This window comes from Octopus sinensis, linkage group LG13 (assembly GCF_006345805.1).
Source record: "Octopus sinensis linkage group LG13, ASM634580v1, whole genome shotgun sequence".
Classification (NCBI taxonomy): domain Eukaryota; kingdom Metazoa; phylum Mollusca; class Cephalopoda; order Octopoda; family Octopodidae; genus Octopus; species Octopus sinensis.
The window spans coordinates 3,743,835-3,751,334 of NC_043009.1; positions in this window are offsets into that span (position 1 = coordinate 3,743,835).

Consider the following 7,500-nt stretch of genomic DNA (forward strand, 5'->3'; position numbering starts at 1 on the left):
GAGAGAAAGAGATAAAATCTCTTGGCTGTTATTACTTCGTCGTCGTGTGTGTCGGTCTGCATCTAGGAGAGTTTACATTAAGACTTACATATATAAACATATAACACACTCCAGTTAAGAAAAGAAAAACCGAAAAGAACCTATGACTTTTCCCATGTCATCTGTTCTTCCCCAAACACCAAATACACTCTATCACCTTTCTCATTATTTCAAAGATTCAAGCTCTCTCATGACACTCCACAGTGCTTCCATTCTGCCGGTATAACCATCGTGAAGCACATTTCTAAAATTCAGACTCCTGTCACCTACAACCATTTCGTGACCTCCCCGTTAACAGTTAAACATGAATTGTTATTTTGAATACGTAAAAATAAAAAAAAAATAACAACTTTACCCGGAATAACGAAGACACTGTTTAATATAATACTCTCATTGACTACTCGCTATATATGATTTATATTTGGTATTAAATTGTTTCCTTATAAAGAGAAAATAGTAATTACCATTCTTTCATGTTCTTTGTTAGTTTATGTGAGCTGCTTTCTGAACTGGACTTAATTCGATCCACAGTCATTCAGGCACAGATCTTCTAAGGCCGCTGCGTAGCACAAGTAAACATGTGTCTGTTTACTTAAGAAACCTGCGTATTTAATCATCACGCGAACGTACTATTTAACAACGTTGCCTTTATGAGGGCGCTTGACGTGCTATTATTAGCCACTGAATCTCTCGCGTGTCGTAAAATAGCACCCAAGACAAAAGCGTTTTGGAACAACCTACAATAACTTAATCCTAGAAATATTATGCCCAAAACATAGTATGAAACAACTCTCTCTTTCTATGTATGTATGTATGTTATGTAGGCATATACATACGTATATGTATATATATATATATATATAATAATAAATATTAGGGAATATATCCAAATTTACAGGGAAAAAAAAAATCAGATTTAGGATTAATCCAATTTTATAGTAAAATTTATAAATATTATTTGAGACAAAACCACTATTTTCACTGCAAAAAACAAACAAGGAAAGACTTAATCAATACATAAAATTATTATAATAGTCAAAAAAAACCGCCACTACAATCGTTTCTGTCTTGATCGACAATCTTCAGGGACTTCCAATAATTCAGTTACAAATTTGTAACTGAATTATTGGAAGTCCACCTGAAGATTGTCGATCAAGACAGAAACGAGTGTAGTGGGCGGTTTTTTTGACTATTTTTAAATTTTATGTATTGATTAAGTCTTTCCTTGTTTGTTTGTGCAAAAAGTGGTTTTTGTCTCAAATAATATTTTATATATATATATATATATATATCTATTATATTATATATAATATATATATATATATATATATATATATAATCTATATATGTATATATATATATGTAAATTTATATAAATAAGGATAAGATCGTTAATTGAAATATCGATCTTATCAAGTGGCCAGCATGGAAATAAAAACCTTCAAAGGTAATAATGATTCTTATTAAAAATATAATTTAGGGTATATCTTAGATACCCTAAATTATAATTTTAATATATATATGTATATATATATATATATATATATATGTGTGTGTGTGTGTATACGCTTTTACTTATTTCAGTCATTTGACTGTGGCCATGCTGGAGCAACTCCTTTAGTCGAGCAAATCGACTCCAGGACTTGTTCTTTGTAAGTCTAGTACTTATTCTATCGGTCTCTTTTGCGTAAACACTCCAGCATCAGTTGTCAAGCGTTGTTGTTGGGGGGGGGGCATACACAGACACACAAAAGTATACACATGCACACACACACACACACACACACACACACACACACATATATACATATATATATACATACATACGACGGGCTTCTTTCAGTTTCCGTCTACCAAATCCAGTCACAAGGATTTGGTCTGCTTGAAACTATAGTGGGACTGAACCCGGAACCATGTGGTTCGTAAGCAACTACTTACTACACAGCCACTCCTACGCCTATGTATATATATTCCTCCGATGTCGACTTTGCCTTTCGTCCTTTGGAAGTCGATAAATTAAGTACCAGTTACGGACTGTAGTCGATGTAATCGACTTAATCCCTTTGTCTGTCCTCGTTCATCCCCTCTACGTTTAACTCCTTGTGGGTAATAAAGAAATATATCTATCTATCTATCTATCTATCTATCTATCTATCTATCTATCTATCTATCTATCTTATCTATCTATCTATCTATCTATCTATCTATCTATATATATATATATATATATATTATATTAATATATATATATTATAATTATATATATTATATATGTATATATATATATATATCACGACGTGGTTCCCACTATTGAAAAGACTGCCTCCACGCGCTGCTACTACACTTTCGTCCTTGCCAGCAAAAGGCTTTTTCGTTCGTCCCCCTGTGTGGTTGATTTCCTGTATAGTATTCTTTTTTTATTTTCTCGTTTTGTAACTAATTGTACTTTTTGTACTGTATTTTTATTTTTGCATTTTTATTGTTTGTCTATGCCAAGAAAAAAGGCCTTTTCGTTCGTCCTCTGTGTGTTTGTTTTTGTACATGTAATCTCGTTTTGTAACTAATTGTATTTTTTGTACATGTATTTTTATTTTTGCAGTTTTATTGTTCGTCTATGCGAAAAAGGCTTTTTCGTTCGTCCTCTTGTGTGTTTTTGTTTTTGTTACATGTATTTTAATTTTGCAGTCTTTATGTTACGTCTTGTTTGTGTTCGTACTCATTTTGCCCCGCTGCTTGGAATTTTATTTTAATTCTCTCGCAGGAAGGCCTATTGGATTAGTTCTGTTATGCTTCGAAACATGCCTGACTCCCCTAGCGACAGCTGATGACGGGGGTTTTGTCCTTGTGTAGCTCGTCCTGTATTTGTTTTTCGTTTTCTTGTTTTCGTTTTCCGTTTTCTTGTTTTTTGTTTTTTTCCGTTTCTACGTCTTATTTTGATGTCCTGTACTCCCGTATAATTATATATATGCAGTATATATACATGTAGATGTAGGTACGTACATATATGTTTGTATGTATGCATCTATTTTTATTTATCTCCTAATATATATATATATATATATTATATATATATTATATTCTCAGATTGCTCTAAACCACGCATATATGAAATATGCATATACATGCACACAAACATACATGCATGCGTATATACATATGATCACATATTCATGTATGTGTGTTTGTATATATGTAAAAAAAAAAATCAATATATGCATTTTTTTACTTAGTTCAGTAATTTGACTGCGGAAATGTTGGAGCACCGCCTCTGAAATCTACTCCAGGACTCATTCTATTGATTTATTTTCCCGAACCGCTATGTTACGGGGACTTAAACACACCAACATCGGCTGTCAAGTCATGGTGGGGAGACAAACAGACACACAAACATGCAAACACACACACACACACACACACACACACACATATATATATATACATATACACGACGAGCTTTCAGTTTCTGTCTACCAAATCCACTCCCAAGGCTTTAGTTGCCCCGAGGCTATGGTAGAAGACACCTGCCCTAGGTGCCACACACTGGGACTGAACCCGGAAACATGACGTTGGGAAGCAAGCTACTTACCACACACCCGCTCCTACGCCTACATATATATACATATACATAAATACACACATATACCATTTCCTTACAAAATGTTTCAAAAAAACCACCCTGGGTCCTATATGCAAAGCTAGTCCTTATGTAAGTTAATTAGGTACCTGGCTCATTGTCTCCCACTGTAAGCGCTGCTAGAATCCCTAACCGTCTATATGCCTGTGCCTCTTTAATGCCATCAAATCCGTTAACTTTCACCCTGTAGCTCACTGATTTACCACCGGTTGTCATAATCACGGACCCACTCCACCCACTTGAAAACCATCTGGCAAGATTTGTTTAAGAAAGTTCTTTGAACCATGGCTCTTTTCTCTCTCTCTCTCTCTCTCTCTCTTTTTTTTCTGAAACTATAACAATTCGCCGTTTATTCATTTTTTTCTTTAATATATTTAACTTCGACTTAAGTCATTTTCCTTTTAATTTTTTTCCTTCCTTCTTTCACTTTGGTTGTTTTCTTTAAGTATTTTGCCATTGGTATTTTCATTTATTTCCTTCCTTGAATCCTCCTCCTCTTTAATAGTTTCTGACATGTTGCTATTATTTTTCTAAGATTTTCTTCATCACACATTTCCATATTTGCATGTTACCTCTTTGGGCTGTTTTCCTTCTTCTCTTCTTCTATGTGTCCAATCTTCTTTTCATCCTTATTTTCCTTTGCCTCTTCTACTTATACGGCTGCTGTTACTACTACAATCACGACCCCCACCACCATTATCATTACCACTACTGCTGCTGATGATGATAATGCTACTACTACTACTACTACTACCACCACACCACCATTACCACTACTGCTGATGATCATGATGAAGCTACTACTAATACTACTACCACCACCATATCACCACTAGCACTACTACTGCTGCTGCTGGTGATGATGATGATACTACTACTACCACCACTACCACTGCTGTTGCTACTACTGCTACTACTACTGCTACTACTACTACTACTACTACTACTACTACTACTACTACTACTACTACTACTACTACTCGTCCTTTTTCAATCTGCAATTCTACTTTACCACTTTTTTACCCTTCTCTCATCGTTTCGCTTTGTCTTTTTTTATATTATTTTTTTTTCTATTTTTATTATTTTCTTTTACTCCGTTCTTCATGTTTCCCTCTTCATTAAATTGTTTTCCTTTTTGTGTTCTCCGCTCCTTTTCTTTTCTTATTTTTTGTGCGTCTTTTTGCAGCCAACTACAAAACCACTTTGAAAATCGACGCCATCATCATCACCAGAAACACCATCATCATCATCATCGTTACCATCAACATCATAATCTGCCCGCTGGGATAATTTAACCCACGCCATCACCAACAATAACACCAATGACTAAATGGCCACCACCAGCGGTCGGAATGGAGAATTTATTTAAGACAAACGGTGGTAACATATAAATTGCCACCACCACAGCATAATTAGAGCTGCTACTAAAATCATCGCAACAAAAAACAGCGCCACCGCGAAAGGCATCACAACCGTCAATATCATTATCATCATCATCATGATCATCATTATAATATAATACCGTTTACACAGTAACTACCTTCACTGTCACCACCTTTTCAACCACCACCGGCAACGTTAGCATTATTACCACCAAACACCATCCTCCTCCAACTGTTTCTCCTCATCCTCATCCTCATCATTATCATCATCCCTAACTTTTGTATCAAGTTACTTGCCTATCTATCTATCTATCTATCTTGCTTATTTGCAAAAAAAAAAGAAATATAAATGTGACTTCATTGACCGAGGTTACCGTGGTCTTTTCCGTAGGCTTTTCTTTCCACGGGTAAACCTCACCTGTCCTCCCCTTTACACTTCATATTGACATTTCTGTGATAACGATCCCTATTGATCAATTTTTTTTCCTTTCCCTTTTTTTTCCTCTCCCCCCACTTTTTTTTAAAATGTTATTCCCCCCTTTTTTGTCCTCTTTCTTTCCCTTTACGATCCCTTTTGATCGAAAACCAAAGCCCCTTTTTTTACCCCCAAAAGAAAAGCTCTACCTTGTAATTTGTCCTGTCTGTGTGCAGCCCTGTGTGGCTAATAAAGAAACATATCTATCTGTCTATCTATCTATCTGTCTATTTATCTATCTATCTATCTATCTATCTATCTATCTATCTATCTATCTATCTATCAATCTATCTACCTATCTATCTATCTATCTATCTATCTATCTACCTATCTATCTGTCTGTCTGTCTGTCTGTCTGTCTATCTATCTATCTATCTATCTATCTATCTATCTATCTATCTATCTATCTATCTATCTGTCTAGCTGTTGTATTTCTATTTGTCTGTGTATCTGTCTGTCTGTGCCTGTCTATGTGCCTATCTGCTTATCAATCTATCTGTCTGTCTGTCTGTCTGCCTCTCTGACTGCCTCTTTCCCTATACATCTGTCTATCTTTCTATTTATCTATCTATCTAACATGTACCAACCTACCTACCTACCTACTTATCTGTATATATATATATATACACACACATATACACATATCTTGCAATCTATTTATCTATGTTCAAAATATAAACACCCCGTATTCCTTACTTAACATCGTCTACCGCTTGGGGTAAAAAATATGAAAACTTGGTTTTCAAAATATTCTCTGATGTTTGGTTAGTTTTGATGTTATTTCCCTTCATGACTTTGTAGATGTACTCGTTGCAACGCTTGTGGCTTTACAGCAGTTTAATATTTATATATGAGAGAAACATGGTTTTCGTAGAGGAGTATTAACATGATATTACAAAATATTGTGCTAAAAGCCGTGTGTAAGACAGCAGTATGCATGTATGTATATATATATATATTTCAATGTGTATCTTTGTATATTGGTAGTATATATATTTGTGCCTGTGTATGTGTGTGTGTGTGTGTGTGTGTGTGTGTGTGTGTGTGTGTGTGTGTGTATGTGTGTGTGTGGAGGCGCAATGGCCCAGCGGTTAGGGCAGCGGACTCGCGGTCGCAGGATCGCCGTTTCGATTCCCAGACCGGCGTTGTGAGTGTTTATTGAGCGAGAAAACACGTAAAGCTTCACGTGGCTCCTGCAGGGAGGAGGGCGATCCCTACTGTACTCTTTCGCCACGACTTTCTCTCACTCTTTCTATGTTGGCCTGCTCGCTTAGCCAGCGTCATTTGAAGGCTAAAAGAAACATAGTTAAGCGCATTGTGACCAGCGATGTTTCGCAACATCTGATAGCCTGATCGGTCACGGTGATCACGGTGATATATATATATATATATATATATATATATATATATATATATACTATTAAATATTTGTTGTGCAAGAATTTTTATGTGAAGTTGTGTGTTGAAACAGATATTGTTATATTTCGGAATGGTCATATTGCCAGTTTAGCCAATAAAAACACACGCACTATATATTTGGTGTTATTTTGCTTCAGTGATATTTATTTTTTACATTAATCATAGACGCACATAGAGATATAAGCATGCGCAAATGAAGACATACAATAGAAATACAAAATGGCTGACGGTTAGTAAGGAGAGACACAAATAAGTGAGAAGAAAACAAAGGACCACTGATGCGGTCATAGGAGTGTGACGAAAGAACTCTGGCCGAAATAAGATTAAGATTAATGTAAAAAATAAATATCACTGAAGCAAAATAACGCCAAATATATAGTGCGTGTGTTTTTATTGGCTAAACTGGCAATATGACCATTCCGAAATATAACAATATATATATACTGTTATCTATATATATATCTATTTATATATATATATATATATATATATATATATATATATATATATATATATATATATATATATATATATTATATATATGTTTATAC